The sequence below is a fragment of the Herpailurus yagouaroundi genome, unplaced genomic scaffold (genome assembly GCF_014898765.1).
Source record: "Herpailurus yagouaroundi ecotype Mexico unplaced genomic scaffold, PumYag 216, whole genome shotgun sequence".
Classification (NCBI taxonomy): Eukaryota; Metazoa; Chordata; class Mammalia; order Carnivora; family Felidae; genus Herpailurus; species Herpailurus yagouaroundi.
This window is the reverse complement of record NW_024412447.1, coordinates 4842436-4859507: the sequence shown is the minus strand read 5'-3', so window position 1 is coordinate 4859507 and position 17072 is coordinate 4842436. Positions and strand designations below refer to the sequence as shown.

Sequence of the window (17072 nt, the reverse complement as noted above, 5' to 3'; positions counted from 1 at the left end):
CCCGCGGGAACGCGCCCGGCCCCTCCCGGACTGCGCGGCGCGGGCCCGGCTGGGCTGAGACACGACTCTGGGCGGCGGGGGAGGGGGCCCGGGGCGCGGCGACCCCTGCTGCGCCCTCCCCCGCCTTCGCGCGGCCTGGGGACGCGCGTGGGGTCCCGGGCGCGGGATGCCACTTCTACAGACCCCGGCGCCGAGGGTCCTCCTCGCACATGCGCTCCAGAAAAAAAAAGCTCTAGAAACGCACACATTCAAAAGTCTGGCCTCGCCCCTTGGGCCCCGCGGCACTTCCGAGTAACCGGCTTTCTGATGCATAATGAAGACGTTTCTTTGCTGGCGACGAGCGCACTTTAAAATTAGCAGAGTGTAAGGCTGGACCCCAAACCCGCACACCTGGGTCCCACCCTCAGCTGGGGGCTGGCCCGGCTGGCTGGCCTCAGATGCTCTCGCACTGTCTCTCCAGTCTCCCTTGGAGAGCTGCCAGCTGCCCTGGATTTATGATGCAGAAGGAGCTCTGAATTCAATTTCCCGTGGGCACAGCCAGGGTCCTAGGCGCAGGCCTCCTGGGCAGAAGGCTTCAGCTCGGCCTGCCCCAGATCTGTGGATCTCCTTTCTCCGTCCACGTCTTGCTTCCAGTAACTCCCCTGAAGCATTGAACGTGCGCCCTCCCTAGCCTTTCTGTTCATTTCGCTTGAACCAAATTGCATTAAAGAAAAGGAAACACTGTAATGGAGGAGATAATTCATCTCTAATATCATTTTCCAGCAACGATTTTATATTTACAAATGGCCTGTTTCCTTCCGCTGTCATTTATCAAAATGGAAAGTTTTCACCTTTTTGTTCAAGGTTGTGGGATGATTCCAGAGTGCAATCTCCCAATAACCTCGGGAATTAGACACCCAGCGTTCCTGTGCTTCTGCAGTGACCGCGCACAGTTCTGGGTGTCCCGAGATGGACGTTTAAGTCCCAGCCTACAGACGCGGCTTCCCGATCATGTCCCTGTCAGCTCGGTTATCTTGAAGATAACGGTATGGTTACTGAGAAAAATGACAGCACACTTTGAACTTGATAATGTAATATGTGGAGCTTACTCAAAGATACTATCAATTATAACAGCTTTTAAATGTCAAATTCCTCATTCTTTAGGGTTCTTAACATGTGATCCAAGGTGCTTCTCTCAAAGTTTGAATCTGAAAATTGCTCTCTGATGTCCATCTAAGACAACTTCCATCAGAATAAAGCGTGGCCCAGTTATCTGTAAGTAGAATGTTACATTATCCCCACAGTTCAGCCAGCGCCTCCATTTTGACAAAGCCTGCAAAAATGTTGGGGTAATAAAGGCTTAGGATGTCATTTCCGTTGTTGGTTTTTTTTTAGTTTATTTATTTATTTTTGAGAGAGAGAGAGAGAGAGAACAGGGGAGGGGCAGAGAGAATGAATCCAAGCAGGCTCCGCACTATCGGCAAAGAGCCCGGCGCGGGGCTCGAACTCACAAACCGTGAGATCATGATCTGAGCTGAAACCAACAGCTGGATGCTTAAATGACTGAGCCACCCAGAAGCCCCTCATTCCTGTTCTTGAAGGGAGAAATTAGAAGACTTCAAAACCTTCACTACTCAAAGAAATTACTAACTAAAGGGGAAATTAGGTTAAAAAAAAAAAAGCTGTTTTTCAGTATCTCTTAAATCCCACCAAGATAGCATTTATCTAATCTGCACACATTCAGGTTGCCCCACATAGAGGAACATTAAGTATCCCAGTTACCCACTAAGATAGGCATTTGCTTTATGTCCAGCATGTGTGTGGTTTCATCAGAAGTTGAAAGCTTTATAAATGAATTTGTAAGAAAAACAATTTGTGCGGCAGACGGGGCTCCAAGATAACAAGTGTTAAACCTGAAACCCCGTTGCAATCCCTCAGTTAGACAATAAGTATTTAGGAAGCTGCTGTAGTCCAAGCACTGTCCCAGGTGCTGGGAAGATGATGATGAAAAAGATCAATTTGGTCCCTGTCCTCAGGGGACTTAAGACCTGGAAGGATTACAGCCATTAGGCAAATAATTACACAAATAACTCTGAAATTGAATTTTGATGTCCTAGCCTATTTCCAGACTTTCTCACAGTGTTCGCTGTTTCCTGTGTATCAGCTTTGCAGCCTTGAAACTCCTTCAGACGGAGACTATAGTCTGTATTTATTCTGACTCCACGATCCACCGCAGGGCCTGGCCATGTCAGAGAAAGGGAGAAAGCAACAGCTTTTGTTACTGCTGCTGAATGAACAGGGCCATCCAAAGGAGGACACCTCTTGAAAACATGTTGAAACCCATTTATCAGCCCTCTGACCATTGCAGAAATAGTTTAAGAAATCAAGAATGTGCACATTCCGGAAAGGTCAGAGAACTTCTCCTTTGTACATCAATCTCCATCCTCCAAGTGGAAGTCTGTGAAACTGGACAGAAAATGTCCTCTCCTAGCACTCAAGTCACAAGAGTCAAAACCCTGCCAAGGCCTGTGTCTTCCTGCTCAGCCAGAAAGAGGCTGCCTAGGCCGCCTGTATTACCGATGCATTCAGACCCTGCACAGAAAAGCAGAGACGGCAGTGACTGTCAGCAGATGGGAACCTCAGCTAATCCGTTACATCTGCTCAGGGGTCTGGTCCAGTCCAGGGAAAGCGCCGCGCACACAGCAGCCAGCTCACTGTCAGCTCACGGTCACGGAAGGAAAATAATGCTTTCCGAAATCTAATTTCATCTCGGAAAGAAAACATCTCGTTGGAATAGAGATGACCTTGTGCACATTAGCATTCCCCACTCTGCCCAGGCAACCAACGGGGTCTAAGTGTCAAGACACATCCTCATTAAATTTTCAAAAGCCCAGACATCATGTCCTTGATGGCTTCCGCCTCTCTTTCCAATTTTCAAAACAGTCCACCTTGGTCTTGTCCTCTCCCCTAGAATCCACACAACTGACAAAGGTTCCCTGGCCTCAACTTCCCAAGGGCAGCTCAATTCCTTTTAGACTGATTAGTAACTTGCATCTCTGCTGGAAAAGGCACTCGAATGTTGTGTTAACGGTAAACTCTGAAAAAAATAATTTGGCTACCGCTTCAAGCTATTTGTCTTTGGGTAGAAAGGCTTTATACCCACTCAAGGTGACATCGGTATGAAGAATTATTACACGCAAGGTGTCTTCTATAGTAATAAAGAACTGGGTTGTTTTTATCTAGCTCTTCATTTTTATAGTACGTCCCTGACCTACCAAAAAACAAAAATAACTTTTTTTTTTTTTTTTTAATTTAAAAAGGTCCCCTTTGGAAGTTGGTCAGAGTCGGCAGTGTGCAGCTTGAAGTCACCAGGAAACTCCACCCTGGGGTTCAGAGTGTACTAACGGACAAGAAAAAGGGTGAAAATGACAAACATAAGTACAAAGAACATCTGTCCGTGATCACGGTCCTCCAAATAGAAAGTGAGCTCCTAGCCAGCAGCTAAGTGACAGAGTGAGTGCTAAGTGACATCACTGAGTGCCATGTGACCCCCAGGGCCTACCTGTGTGCACGCAAATGGAATTCTGCACTTTGACGTATAAGGCCTTGAGTTCTGGTCATTTGTTGCCTTTGTGAAAAAGCCCCACAAAAACCCAGTAAGGTCATTAGGTCTCGGCCGTGATGCATCACAGCACATCATGTCTTCTAACGGGATAATGTAGGCTCTAAAGTCAGATGGCCCAGGGGCTTCCATGTCTTGTCTGTGTGGCCTTGAACAGGTTGCTTCACATCTCTGTGCTCTACCTTCTGCATCTGAAATGGGACCACCACAAACTCTGCCCTGTACGTTCTGGGAGCTAGAACTACCTGCTACCGTATACAGGGCATGGTGCACAACAGGTGTCAGTCGATCCTCATCATCACCAAGAACAGAAGTATAGTGGGCGCCTGGGTGGCTCAGTCAGTTAAGCGTCCGACTCTTGATTTCAGCTCCGGTTGTGATCTTGCAGTGGTGAGATCGAGCCCCGCTTCGGGCTCTGTGCTGGCAGCGCGGAGCCTGCTTGGGATTCTCTCTCTCCCTCTATCTCTGCCCCTCCCCCACTCATGCTTGCGTGCACTCTCTCTCACTCAGCAATAAATAAATCGACATTAAAAAAGAAGAAGAAGTATAAAGTTTCCTCGCTCACTCATTCACAAGACCGGCAGAATCCGCGTAACGAGATGGGGAGGCAAAGCTGAATCTCAGTAAGGGCTCCCACTGTCACTGCCACCTTCTAGCTGCTGTCTTATCCTTCACATCTGCCTTCTGGAATGTTCCTTGCCATACACTCCATGCCCTCCGCTTGTGAATTGTCCCACACCTCATAGCTGAACGGACCTCTAAAGAACTGGGTTCTCACAGCCACAGTCCCGTATGTGCAGTGGTGTAAAGGAATCTGGGGACTCCGTGCTCTTCCTGTGATGTCACTTCATTCGTTCAACAACCCGTTTCTTAGCACCCCCACCAAGCAGGCCCCAGGGTTTCGACAGGAGCCAGCAGCCAATGACTTTTGATGATGGACATGTCAGACCTCAGCACCCAGGGTGACTGTAACAGCTTTGGAAACCTTTACTCCACCCCCTGGCAGGGGGCAAAGGCTCTTTTTCTCGGGGGGGGGGGGGGTGGAGGGTTAGGATCTTGTGTGCACACACATCACTCAAATACATCTCCCTCAGTAACAGATTAGTCATATAAATTTAATCGTTACAGATCTGCTTGATCAATACAGTTTTAGCATTTAATACATGCTGTTAAAGTTTATCACTGCGGTGCCCTTGGGTGAACTGCTAGTGTTTTGTCTCTCTCTCTCTCTCTCTCTCTCTCAAAATAAATAAATACATTAAAAAAATTCTTTTTTTTAAATAATGTAGTTTAGGGGCGCCTGGGTGGCTCAGTCAGTTAAGCAACTGACTTTGGCTCAGGTCATGATCTCATGGTTCATGGGTTCAAGCCTCACACAGGGCTCTGTGCTGACAGCTCAAAAATAAGTAAATAATAAAAACATTAAAAATTACAAAATAATGTTCTTCAGGGGCACCTGGGTGGCTCAATCGGTCCAACTCAAGCGTCCAACTCTTGATTTCCACTCAGGTCATGATCTCATGGTTCATGAGTTCGAGCCCTGGGTCAGGCGTCATGCTGACTGCTGACAATATGAAGCCTGTTTGGGAGTCTTTCTCTCTCCCTCTGTCTCTCTGCCCCTCCCCTGCTCACATTGTCTCTCTCTATCTCAAAAATAAATGAACTTTAAAAATTTTATGAAACATAAAATAATGTAATTTAGACAGACTTCTGATTCCAGAAAGATAGAAGTGTTTTTCTCTATTCCTCCCACTCAGTACAAGTCCATGGACATTGTATATGAACCAAACACAAGAAGATCCTGAAAGGAAACAAGGAGAGAGGGACTAGGCACCTTGGGACCCAAGGAGTGACATGATGGTGAGTTCCTTGGGTTTTCTTTCTTTCTTTTTTCCCCCCAATGTTTATTCATTTTTGAGACACAGAGCAAGAGCAGGGGAGGGGCAGAGAGGGAGACACAGAATCTGAAGCAGGCTCCAGCCTCTGAGCTCTCAGCACAGAGCCCGATGCAGGGCTCGAACTCACAAACTGTAAGTTCATGACCTGAGCCCAAGTCAGATGCTTAACCAACTGAGCCACCAAGGCACTTTGGGTTTTCTTTTTGCCTCAGAGATCCCAGACCTGAACTGGAGAAGCCAGAAACCCAGAAACACCAACCGGTACAGACAAAAAAAAAAAAGGAAAGAAAAGCCCCAACAAAAGCCTGCCCTCTCTAGCCAAAGGATCAGGAAAAGTGCAGCCTAGCAAAGCGGAAAACTTTTAGACAATAAGGTTGTACTCCAGCCAGCCGCACCCCGACCAATGTCAGCGAAAGGCTGAGTGGGGAGCCCAGACCTCCACCCTCCTCAGCCGAAAGGAGGTGTCCCAAGCCAATGCCTGCTCCCAGAATGGGATCAGAGAAGGCCAAGCAGGAAACCTGGACTTCATCCCAACCAGGCAGTAATGAAGGCCCCGTTTCCCCCCCACTGGGGTGATGTCGGAGAAAGCCTCAGAGAGAGTCAGGACTTTGACCAGCAGCAGTGACAAGGCCACCTGGCCCCTGAGTATCAGTGGAGGCCATGAGGGGAGCAGTCATGAGGTGCCCAGGGCTTCCCAGCCAGAGTGGTGTCAGCAGAGGCCTGGGGGAGCCAGAAACTCCATCTCCACTCCTCTGTAACCAGGTATTTTTTCCCCCAACCCAGGATGTCCACAGACACCAAGGGGAAACCTGCATTCCCGCCCCCACCCGCTAGTAAAGAGGAGGAATCCCACGCTTCCTTTGCTGGAGGTGTCAGAGGAAGAAGGCGTAAACAGAATATTTATCTAAGACTGCATAAAATACCGAAAAGTCCAGGATACGATTGGAAATCCCTCATCACACCAAATGGGATGAAAAAAGACAATTGGTATATGACACCAATCCCAAGATGACCGAGATGTTAGAGTCACTTGAGTAAGATTTTTGAAGCAGTCAGTAGAAAAATATTCAATGAGCAATTATGAACACGCTTGAAACAGATGCAAAAAGGGAGCAAAACATACAAAGGAAGAGAAGGTACAAAGAAGAACCAAACGGAAATTTTAGAATGGAAAAAAAAAAAAAAAAAAACGTTTTTGAATCAATGGATGGGGCGGCAATAGAATGGAAGTGACAGAGCTAACAATCAGTGAACTTGAAGACAGAGCAACAGAAATTATCCAGTCTGAACAGAGAGAAATTGGGCTATAAAAAAATGAACAGAGCCCCAAGGATCTGAACTGACATTCGCATCATCAGAGCTCTGGAAAAAGAGGAGAAAGAGGGCACAGTAGGAAAAGTATTCGAGATTAAAAGAAAAAAGAAAAAAAATAGGGGTGCCTGGGTGGCTCAGTTGGTTGCGTGGCCGACTTCGGCTCAGGTCATGATCTTGCGGTCTGTGAGTTCGAGCCCCACATCAGGCTCTGTGCTGGTAGCTCGGAGCCTGGAGCCTGCTTTGGATTCTGTGTCTCCCTCTCTCTCTGCTCCTCCCCTGCTTGTGCTGTCTCTCTCTGTCTCTCAAAAATAAATAAATGTTTAAAAAAAAAAAAAAGTATTTGAAAAATAGTGGCCGAAAACTTCCCAAGTTTGGCGAATGAAGTGAACCTACAGAGTCAAGAAGCTGAGCAAATCTCAAACAGGATGAATCTAAAAAAAGTGTTTTTTTATGGGCACCTGGGTGGCTCATCGGTTAAGCATCTTACTTGGGCTCAGGTCATAATCTCACGGTTCACGAGTCTGAGCCCCGCGTCAGGCTCTCTGCTGTCAGCACAGAGCCCACTTCTGGCTCCTCTGTCTCTTTCTCTCTCTGCCCATCCCCCACCTCCAAAATGTTTTTTTAATGTTAAAAAAGTTAAAAATTATGGGGCGCCTGGGTGGCGCAGTCGGTTAAGCGTCCGACTTCAGCCAGGTCACGATCTCGCGGTCCGTGAGTTCGAGCCCCGCGTCAGGCTCTGGGCTGATGGCTCGGAGCCTGGAGCCTGTTTCCGATTCTGTGTCTCCCTCTATCTCTGCCCCTCCCCCGTTCATGCTCTGTCTCTCTCTGTCCCCCAAAAAATAAATAAACGTTGAAAAAAAAATTTAAAAAAAAAAGTTAAAAATTAAAAAATTAAAAACAAGAAAAAAATTAAAAATAATTCTTAATGCTTTATTTATTTTTGAGAGACAGAGAGAGAGAGAATGAGTGGGGGACAGACAGAGAGAGAGGAGGACAGAGGATCCAAAGGAGGCTCTGCCCTGACAGCAGGGAGCCCAGTGCAGGGCTCAAACTCACGAACCTCGAGATCATGACCTGGGCCGAAGTCAATGCCAAGACACATCATAGGAGAACTTTGAATGTAAAGAAAATGGAAGAAAGCTTGAAAGCAGTGAGAGAAAACAACACCTTATGGTCTACATTTCTAACCCAATAAAATTAATTAATTAATTAAGTTTAAAGCTGGTTCTTTGAAAAGATACATAAAATTGACACCTTTCTAGCAAGACTGACCAAAGAAGGGGTAATTAATGGGGTGATCAAGGTACACTATGGACATTACCCACTCTTATATTTGAAAACTTAGGTGAAATGGATCCATTCCTCAAAAAGTGAAATATGTCACCACTCATCCAAAATGAAATGGATAATTTAAAGAGCCTATCACAGGGGCGCCTGGGTGGCTCAGTTGGTTGAGCATCGGGCTCTTGATTTCGGCTCAGTTCGTGATCCCGGGTGGTGAGACTGGGGCCCAAGATAGGTTCAGTGCTGAGCAGGGAGACTGCTTGAGATTCTCTCTTTCTCTCTCTCTCTCTCTTTCTCTCTCTCTCCCTTTCTCTCTCTCCCTCCCTCCCTCCCTCCTTCCCTCCTTCCCTCCCTCCTCTCCTCTCCCCTACTCATGTTCATTCTCTCTCTCCAAAATAAAATAAAACTAGAAAAGCATTAAAAAAATTTTTTTAAATGTTTATTTATTATGGAAGGAGAGAGAGACACAGGGCACGAACAGGGGAGAGGCAAAGAGAGAGGGAGACACAGAATCCGAAGCAAACTCCAGGCTCTAAGCTTCAGCACAGAGCACGATGTGAGGCTCGAACCCACGAACCGGGAGATTGTGACCTGAGCTGAAGTCAGAGGCTTACCCAACTTAACCACTCAGGCGCCCCACTAAAATAAAATTATAAAGAGGCTATAACAATTAAGGAAACTGAATATATAATTTTAAAACTCCTAAAAAAAGAAATCCCCAGGCCCAGATAGTATCAGTGGAGAAGTCTACCAAATGTTTAAAGGATAAATATCAGGGGCGCCTGGCTGGCTCAGTCAGTAGAGCATGCAACTCTTGATCTCGGGGTTGTGAGTTCTACAGTCTATGTTGGGTGTAGAGATTACTTAAAAATAGAATATTTAAAAAATAAGAAATAAAGGATGAGCTTCAATCCTTTTCTTTCAGAAAAGACAAGAAGAACACTTCCCAATTTAATATATAATGCCAGTATCACCCTGTTCCCAAAACTAGACAGAGACAGTATAAAAAAGGGACAATTACAGACACTATCCTTCCCAAACATAGATACGAAAATTCTTACCAAAACACTGAAAATATAATTCGGTAATATATAAAAAGAACTGTAATAAAAATGAAAATAAAGGGGCGCCTGGGTGGCTCAGTGGGTTAAGTGTCTGACTCTTAGTTTCGGCTCAGGTCATGATCTCACAGTTTGTGGGCTTGAGCTCTGCATTGGGCTCTGCGGTGACAATGCAGAGCCTGCTCAGGATTCTTTCTCCTTCTCTCTCTGCCCATACCCCCCGGTCAAACACACTCTCTCCCTCTTTCTCTCTCTCTCTCAAAATAAATAAATAAACTTTAAAAATAAAAATAAAACGAATTGTACACCAGGATCAAGTGAGGTCTATTCCCGGGATGCAAGGCTAGTTCAAACAGTCACAAATCAATCAATGTAATCTACAGGCTAAGAAGAAAAATCACATGATCACTTCGATGGATGCAGAAAAAGTATTTGATAAAATTAAATACCCACTCATGATTTGAAATACTCAGGCACTAGGCATAAACAGGGACTTCTTCAACGTGATTTTTTTTTTTTTTAATCTACAAAAACCTATAGCTCCCAGCACACTTAATTTTGAAAGACTGATGCTTTTCCCCTAAGACTGGGAACAAAGCCAGGATTTCATTCTCACTGCTGCCACTCAACATAGCACTGGAAATTCTAGCCCACACAATAAAGCAAGAAAAGAAATAAAAGGCCTACAGATGAAAAAAGGAACAAAATTAAAGTGTTTCTGTTTACAGATGACAGGATCGTCTACATAGAAAATTCCAAAAATCTCCAACAACTTATAAGTAAATCCAGCAAAGTTGCAGAATTGACATAAAAATCAACTGTGTTTGTATCAGCAAAACTAAAAGGCAACCAACAGAATGGGAGAAGATATTAGCAAATGACATATCAGATAAAGGGTTAGTATCCAAAATCTATAAAGAATTTCTCAAACTCAACACCAAAAAAAATAACCCATTGAAGAAATGGGCAAACAACGTGAATAGACACTTCTCCAAAGAAGACACACAGATGGCCAACCGACACATGAAAAAATGCTCCACATCACTCATCATCAGGGAAATACAAATCAAAACCACAATGAGATACCACCTCATACCTGTCAGAATGGGTAACATGAACAACTCAGGCAACAACAGATGTTGGTGAAGATGTGGAGAAAGAGAATCTCTTTTGCATTGTTGGTGGGAATGCAAGCTGGTGCAGCCAATCTGGAAAACAGTATAGAGGTTCCTCAAAAAACTAAAAATAGAAGTACCCTACGACCCAGCAATTGCACTACTAGGCATTTATCCACGGGATACAGGTGTGCTGTTTCAAAGGCATATGCACCCTGATGTTTATGGCAGCACTATCGACAATAGCCAAAGTATGGAAAGAGCCCAAATGTGCACTGACTGAGGAATGGATAAAGAAGATGTCTATATATACAATGGAGTATTACTCGGCAATCAAAAAGAATGAAATCTTGCCATTTACAACTACGTGGATGGAACCAGAGGGTGTTATGCTAAGCAAAATTAGTCAAAGACAAATATCATATGACTTCACTCATATGAGGACTTTAAGACAAAGAACAGATGAACATAAGGGAAGGGAAACAAAAATAATATAAAACCAGGGAGGAGACAAGCAAGGAGAGACTCATAAATATGGTGAACAAACAGAGGGTTACTGGAGGGGTTGTGGGAAGGGGGATGGGCTAAATGGGTAAGGGGCACTAAGGAATCTACCCCTGAAATCATTGTTGCACTAGATGTTAACTAATTTGGATGTAAATTTAAAAAAAAAAATCAACTGTGTTTCTATCAACTAGCAAGGAGAGCATGGACAGTCCCTCGCTACATTGCCACCAATGAACCCCTGCACCTTACAATGCTCCCCGGAGGACCCCAACTGCACAATGGTTACCTGAGGGCAGGGTAGTGTTGCCTGGGAAGGGGCACAAGGGAACTATGGAAGTTTTCAACTTAAAAATCCCTACACAAGGCAGTGGTGCTTAAAAGAAAGGGAGGGGAACATAGTCGGTCTGACTTAGAATCTGTGTTTCGATGTATCAGGTTTGTGTGTTTGGGATTTTGGATCCCTGCTGCCATTTGGAGTTTTGGTTTGTGTGCTGAGATGAATAGTGCCCCACCCCCACCCCCGAATTCACGTCCATCTAGAATCTCAGAATGTGACCAAATTTGGAAGTAGAGTCTTTGCAGGTGTAATTCGTTAAGATGAGGTCATACTGGAGTAGGTGGGCCCTAAATCCAGGGACTGGCGTCCTTATAAGACAGAGAGGGCACACACACACACACACACACACAGGGAAGATGACCATGGGCCACAGAGGCAGAGATTGGGATGAGGCAGCCACCAGCTAGGGAAAGGAAAGACCTCTGAGAGCCACCAAAAGCTAGGAGAGAGGCACCGTTTGGCCCGCTGACACCTTGGTCTCAGACTTCTGGTTCCAGAACTGCAAGAGAATAAATTTCTGTTGTTTTGAAGCCACCAGTTCAAGGCAATTTGCAGCCCCAGGAAACTCGTACCCTCTGATTCTCTTTTCTGTGGTCTTGAGGAGGTGGAGTATTGTCTCCATGCCTGGAGAAGGGCTGTCTCCTCCCCACCCCCCGGCCCCCCCCCCCCCCCCCATCCTCGGGCAGTGCCCGTGGCTTCCTCCCAAGGAGAATGGATTCCAGATTCTGTTTGGGAATCGAAGAATTGTCTTCTCCCCCAAGGAAAGAAGGGCACGCCCTTATGCACGCAGCATTTTTCTGTGTGTGAAAGAGGGGCTGGAAAGGCAGTGCACAAAAATCACATTCTTGTCCCGCTGCAGAATGCACTGCCCGGGGCGCTCTCTCCTCGGCGCCGGCTTGCTCAGCAGAAAGCTGCGGGGAAGCTGGCGGAGAGCTTAGTCACGGCCTTTCGAACCCTCCTCCACTGCTTCCAAGTTCAAAGGAGAGAAGAAACAAGAAACGAGGCCTCCCAGACCTTCACAGGGAGACACCCTGCCGGAGCAGGTGAGTCAGGGCAAGGGCGTCCTCATTTCTTAAAAGGCTTTCAAATTCCCTTGGCTTCTCCCTGATGGGGGCAAATTCCTCCGCTTTACCTTTCTGCATCCTTTTCTCTCTGGCAGCACCAACCATCTCCCAAGCAGCCCCACCATTGCAGAAGTACAACAATAGGATGGAGACTACTTTGAAGCACCTGCTGTGTGCAACCTCCGTGCCAAGTGCCCTCGTACCTGCCCTGGAGCCCTCCCGGCCGCCTGACCACGTGGATACTGTTAGCCCTCCTTAGAGACAAGAGAGCTGAGTCTCAGAGACACAGATTAACTTGCCAGAGAGCACACGAGGAGAGAATGGAGGAGCTGGAAGGGGCCCCACCCCTGCTGCCCCCGTTCTTTCAAGACCCCATCCAGCCTCAGGAATACAAAAGAAAAGGGAACGTATTCCAGTTACTCCTGGAAGCGCACACACGCAGGGAGTCCCCAGCCTGTTCCCCACACACGACCCGATGTCCTCACCTGTCTCCCCTACCTCTTCTTTTTCCACCTTCTGTCACATCTTTCTTCACCCCTACCACGTGGCACCAGTGTTGACTGAGGCACCTGACTGCACACTAAGGATTGAATTTTCCAGTTGACGCTGGTCCAAGGGTCTGGGTGGGGAGTGGCTGCTTAAATGGGTACAGAATTCCTTTTGGGGGGAATGCATTCGCTCTGGAGCTAGAGACAGACGGTGGGGGCACAACATTGGGAATGTGCGAAATGCCACCGGATTGTTCACTTTAAAATGATTAATTTTAGGTGATGGGAATTTCACCTGAGTAAATTAAAAAGGTTTGGGAAATGTCCAACAAAGGAACTCCATGGCTGATTGTTTAAAAATATTTTAATGTTTATTTATTTTTGAGAGACAGAGTGCGAGTGGGGGAGGCACAGACAGAGGGAGACACAGAATCCGAAGCAGACTCCAGGCTCCGAGCTGTCAGCACAGGGCCTGATGCGGGGCTCAAACTCACGAACCGTGAGATCATGACCTGAGCCAAAGTCGGACCCTCAACCGACTGAGCCACCCAGGCGCCCCATGGCTGATTGTTTTTAATACTGTCCCAGCCTAACAGCGCATCATGCCTCCTTCTTTGCTGGAAGCACGCTCTCATCAGATGTGTCCAGGCAGCAGGGAACAGTTCCCTGAGACCCCTGTGGTGTGGGCAGGTTGTTAGGTGAGTCACAATGGGACAGAGTTTCGGATGCCCTGCCCTCTCTCCCATCTCAGCAGCTCCCATGCCTACACATCCTGTTCACACTGAAGTTGAGGCAAGACAGGATATCCAGAGACTCGGAGGTCAGGCTTACCAAAAAGTGAGTCAGTGAAATGGATTCTCAGTGCACCTATCCCTCAGAGACTATGACTGCTCATTGTGGCACTTCTAGAAAACCAGTGACAGACAGAACTGCCCGCCTACGTCCTGGAACACCCTCCCCAGGGAGCATGATGAGGCAGCTTCCTAATTGCTGGGTGGCCTCTGAATGCTGTGACCCTCTGAGACATGTCACCTGGCAGGTTCTCCAAGAGGTGCTGCCTGTCCCACAGGCTACAAGAGGCCACAGAAGGAGCAGGACCAGCCTGGCCACAGGTGAGGACAGGCAGTTGCAAGGCCTTCAAAGAACCAGTCCTGGATTTCATCGATCTGTTCTATTTTTTTTTTTTAATCTATTTCATTTATTTCTGCTGTAATCTTTATCGGTTCCTTTCTTCTACTGGCTTTGGGCTTTGTTTGTTCTTCTTTTTCTAACTCCTTTTGATATAAGGTTAGGTTGTTTATTTGAGACTTTTCTTGCTTCTTGAGGTAAGCCTGCATTGCTCTAATTTTCTCTCTTAGAACAGCTTTTGCCGCATCCCAAAGATTTTGGACCATTGTCTTTTGATTTTCATTTGCCTCTATGTATTTTCTTTAAAAAACTTGTTTAACATTTATCTATTTTTGAGAGACAGGGAGACAGAGCATGAGTGGGAGAGGGGCAGAGAGAGATGGAGACACAGAATCTGAAGCAGGCTCCAGACTCCGAGCTGTCAGCACAGAGCCTGAGATGGGACTCGGACCCACGAACCATGATATCATGACCTGAGCCAAAGTCGGATGCTTAACCGACTGAGCCACCCAGGTGCCCCTGCCTCTATGTATTTTCTGATTTCGTCTTTAATTTCTTGGTTGACCCAGCTGTGAGCCTTCTTGACAAGAGAAAGATACCAAGAGCAAAAAGCAGCTGAACTTTCCCAACAGAGGTGTCCAGACAAATCCCTGAACACACACATTCACAGCAGCATGACAATAACCAGAGGCAGAAGCATCTCCAGTGGCCATCAGTGGATGAGTAGATAAACAAATTGTGGCAGATCCCTACCATGGAATATTACTCAGGCGTAAAAAGGACTAAAGCACTGACACCTGTATGATGTTAACAACAACCCCCCCTTAAACATTATACTCTGTGAAAGAAGCCAGACACAAAGGACCCAATATTGCATGATTCCAATTCGATGAACTATCTAGAAGAGTAAATTCATAGAGACAGGAAGCACATTGGTGGTTTCGAGCATTACGGAGAGGGGTGTAGGGGAACGGGGCTTGATTGCTTAGTGGGTATGAGGTTCCCATGATGAAAATGTTATGGAACTAGTTAGAAGTGATGGTTGTACAACATTGCAAATTGACTAAATGCCAGTATACACTTTAAAATGGTCAATTAAAAATTATTTATGTATATATATATGTATATGTGTGTGTAAAATATACATAACATGATAATGACTATCTTAAACATTCACACGCTGTACAGCCATCACTATGCTCCGTCTTCAGATCCCTTTCATCTTCCCAAATGGAAACTCTGTCCCCATCGAACACTCACTCTCCATCCCTTCCCCCACCCCCCCACCCCTGGCTCCCCCCATCCTACTTTCTGTCTTTGGTGAATCTGATGACTCTAGGCACCTCATATAAGAAGAAGCACATAGTATTTGCCCTTTTGTGACGAAGTGGTTAATTTTATGTTATGTGAATTTCACATCCGTTGAAAGAAAGGGAGGGAGGGAGGGAGGGAGGGAGGATCCATGAAGGAGAGGAAGGAAGGAAGGAAGAAAGGAAGGGAAGAAGGAGGGAGGGAGGGAGGGAAGGAAGGAAGGAAGGAAGGAAGGAAGGAAGGAAGGAAGGAAGGAAGGAAGGAAAGAAGAAGGAAAGGAGGGAGGAAAGGAAGGCAGGAAGGATCCATGAAAGAAAGAGAGAGAAAGAAAGAAAGAAAGAAAGGAAGAAAGAAAGAAAAGGAAAGAAAGAACCCATCCCAGCCACCTCTTCACCCTGACCATTTTAGCCAAGGACTGAATGTGAGTGGAGATGACCATGGCCCCTTCTGAATCCACCCTGCACCCTCCACTGTCATCCCCAGGAATGAAACTGAGTTGACCGGAGGAGGTCAAATCAAACAAGTGCGGGGGCGGCTGCAGCCTTTGGGGCCGTGAGATGCTGGTGGGAGAAAATGCTGTCCTGAGTCTCAGACACCGGATTCATGAACAAATCTCAAGTTTAAGTGCCTGAGAAAAATGGCTCCGTGTGGTTTCCTCCCTAAGTGTTGGAAATCGGACAGCTCATCCCTGCTAATGGAAAGGCCTGTATCCGCTTCCTGGATTTTGTGAGTGGGGTAAAACCCCAGGAGAGAAAGCTCCCACACAACATCGCCAACTGAACCCCATCCATTTGTTTTCTGAGTGTAACGTCAGGTTAATTATTTATGACGGGGCTCCAAACAAAGTGTTAGTAAGAGACCGGCTTCCTCTTCTAATTGCTAGGTTTCTGAGAAGGGAGCCTCAGCCTGGAGGGATTTTGTGATTGGAATAAAAGGAAGTAGAAGAAAGTGAAGTGTGCATCGGCCTGGCCCAAAAGAACAGCCAGAGTACTGAGAATTAAAAGGAAAAGTGAATTATTAATAAGCAGAATATGGAAGGGGAAGGAAGACAGAGGAAAGATGATTTCCCCGAAAGTCCTTCTGATGCCCCGGCCCTTCCTTGAATCTCCCACAAGGAGAAGCCAAGGGGAACTGCCAGCTGAGCCATCCGCCAGATGCTGACGGTTGCTTGTTGGTTCTGAAGACGAAACAGCATGAACTTGCCTACTGGTGGGCAATCCTAGGGCCAGGGAAGCGTTGTAAGGCAGAGGAGCCTTGGTGATGAAATCAAATCAAACTCTGGCTTTCCTGAGTTCTATTTCCTGAGTCCTGGCTTTCTATTTACCTTCTGGCCACTCCTCTCCTATGAGCACATCTTCTGATGTTTTCACAATTGGTTCTTACTTGGACAACAACTACCCAGCCCTTGGGTCATTCGCACCCCACAAGATAAAGATGGAGGAAAAAATAAATAGGAAGGAAAAAAGGACCCAGCTTTCAAAGAGTCCTGTTTTGAGGCACGCCTGGGTGGCTCAGTCGGTTGAGCATCCAACTTTGGCTCAGGTCATGATCTCACGGGGCTCTGGTCATGATCTCACGGGGCTCAGGTCATGATCTCATGGTTTGTGAGTTTGAGCCTCAGTTGGACTTGCTGCTGTCCTCACAAAGCCTGCTTCGGATCCTCTGCCCCACTCTCTCTGCCTCTCCCTCACGTGCGATCTGTCTCTCTCTCAAAACTAAATAAACATTTTGGGGCTCCTGGGTGGCAGAGTTGGTTAAGCCTCTGACTTCGGCTCAGGGCATGATCTCCCGGTTCGTGGGTTCAAGCCCCGCGACGTGCGCTGTGCCGACAGCTGGAGCCTGTGTCTCCCTCTCTCTCTGCCCCTCCCCTGCTCGTGCTCTCTCTCTGTCTCTCAAAAATGAATCCACGTTAAAAAACTTTTTCAATTAAAAAAAGTAAAACGAAATAAATAAACATTAAAAAA

The 17072-nt window shown here is 46.6% G+C and overlaps 1 long non-coding RNA gene across 1 annotated transcript in view; it reads left to right on the top strand.

Annotated features, from left to right (window-relative positions):
* LOC121017563 (uncharacterized) overlaps nucleotides 1-16823 on the top strand; it is a 23221-nt gene extending 6398 nt beyond the window's left edge. Inside the window, exons 2-3 of the long non-coding RNA XR_005784817.1 lie at nucleotides 6038-6040; nucleotides 16730-16823. This is a non-coding gene — a long non-coding RNA (uncharacterized LOC121017563). The remainder of the gene's footprint in view (nucleotides 1-6037; nucleotides 6041-16729) is intronic.
* The last annotated feature ends 249 nt before the right edge of the window (nucleotides 16824-17072 follow it).